The sequence below is a fragment of the Etheostoma spectabile genome, chromosome 20 (genome assembly GCF_008692095.1).
Source record: "Etheostoma spectabile isolate EspeVRDwgs_2016 chromosome 20, UIUC_Espe_1.0, whole genome shotgun sequence".
Lineage (NCBI taxonomy): Eukaryota > Metazoa > Chordata > Actinopteri > Perciformes > Percidae > Etheostoma > Etheostoma spectabile.
In genome coordinates, this window is record NC_045752.1 from 23,051,789 (window position 1) to 23,053,860 (window position 2,072).

The window sequence follows — 2,072 nt, forward strand, 5'->3', positions numbered from 1 at the left end:
TAGATAACATTCTAAATCCTGTACGCGCCCTCTAATGCCGGTATCAATGGGTCCTGTGGTACGTCTATTTGTAATGCATTTGGCTGTAAATGGGCTTTACCACTGGGGCTTGGACTGTGGTTTTTTGATGCCGTTGGACCTGTATACGCGGCGGTGGAGCGGAAATTCTTAGGTTTCTTATGTCTGGATAAAAAGGGTTTGTTGGCGGGGGCGCCTCAGCGGGCACGGGTTTTCTCTGCGCTAGCGGTTTTATTCTGTTCAGCTCTGTCTCAGTTTTTGGTGAACTTTTGTCATCTGTTTTGTCAATCCCAATTGTTTCTGTATTGCATTTGTCATTTTCAACCCCACCCCATATTCTCTTTCTGCTCTTCATACTCCTTCTGCTTTGGTTTAGTCAATTTAAACCATTTTCTTTTCTTTTCCTCCTCTGCCTGCCTTTCCGCATCTCCAACTTACTTTTTCATACTTCACTATTTCTTCACTTTCTCCGGAGCAGCCCCCTTCTCCCTCAATCCATCCTCCTCTCCCACACTTGCTATATTCAAACGCACTAAACTAAGCGGGGTAATTTTACAAATACTACAAAAATCCAACTCAACAACTTTTATCTCAATCCTTTTTGCACTCCTACTAACACTTACCATAAGTGTCGTATTTTACACATAGCAGATAAAACATAACAACAAAAAAAAAAAAATGCACAACAAACAATTTTTCATATAAACTCCATCTAAAGCCTTTTATGTAATCTCTATATCTTTACATTAAAAAGTACTGCTCACTCCTTTGCACAAATACCTCGCGGTGGACTGTAATATTACAATGACAATCTGTTAATGCAATTCTTTTTCAGGTGTTTCACACAGAACCAAGGGTGGCAATTCCCAATCACTCATCTGAACTATCTGTCCTTAGCAGTCTCCTACCTCGTCAACCATCTGGACGTATTTCCTCTACTATTTGTCCCTTTTCCTCTCCTACCGCCACCCGTATTATTCAACAATTCTCTACAACTCTCTAGTTGTTTTTTCTCTGTTTAATCACATCACATGCCCCAACATTCATCTGTTTATATCCCTTTAATTACAGCACATTCAATCAATACTTTTCGCTTAAACAACACTTACGACAGTTGAAATGTGATCACATCAATTTAGTTTTCAGCCAATAACAGAATTTTGATTTTAAACAGGCTTCTGCTTCACTTTTTTGTTGAGACTCTCAGTGATCACACCAACGATCGCAGTATCGCCGCTCAGTCCCCTTCACGGGCTGCGATGTCAGTCCGGTGGCTGAGCTGAACCGGACCGGGGACACAATGCCAAGGTCCAGTTGGATTCTCCTGTCCAATCGTTATCACGTACGGGTCACCAAATTTGTTGGGGAAATCCTTCTATAAACTGACAACTGACTCCATGTGTTAACACAGCGTTATTCTTGTGGTCAACAGATGAAATGCGTTTCCGAGCAGTTCTACGTGCACGGACCTGATGGAAACTTGTCTAGTACAGAGGTTCCCAAGGCACTTAAACAATAGCGTGCTCAGGTTTATGGTTCCCCTTGTGGGGCCTGATTGGTCAGCTATACTGTTGCTGGGGTACAATCCCTGCTCTGCTCTTCCTTCTTGCCGTCTATTTTTTCGGTTATCATTACTTCACAAGACGCTATGTTCACCCCTTCTTGTCCTGTTCTCGAGTTATCAGACCGTCCTCGAACTTCAGTGTCCTTGGCCTCACCATCTCCTCTTCTCGTGCTCACTGTGCTTATCTGACTAAGATAGCCCTCCTGTTCTCTCCCTCCTACTGTACCCCAGCTCAAAGCATAATGTATAATATGTCACACATACACACCTCTTATTTAGTCTTTGGTTATTCAGTATATACTTTAAGCCAGCTTTTACTGGGCCGTTCCAGTGGAACCCTGTTGGGCATGGCCCACCTCAGTCATTGTATTATTTTCCCACAATGCCATTGCTCCCACTAAGGTCGAAGTTGTCTCTGGTAAGAAAAGATCTCCATGGAGACATGTTCTACTGGTGAGAACAAAAAAAAGAGAGTGTCGAAAAGCTGAAC

General features: G+C 42.8%; 1 long non-coding RNA gene across 1 annotated transcript in view; it reads left to right on the forward strand.

The window, feature by feature from the left end:
- The first annotated feature begins 234 nt into the window (after window positions 1-234).
- The window catches only part of LOC116670489 (uncharacterized), a 25,670-nt gene continuing 23,832 nt past the window's right edge, over window positions 235-2,072 (forward strand). The window contains exon 1 of the long non-coding RNA XR_004327040.1: window positions 235-246. This is a non-coding gene — a long non-coding RNA (uncharacterized LOC116670489). The remainder of the gene's footprint in view (window positions 247-2,072) is intronic.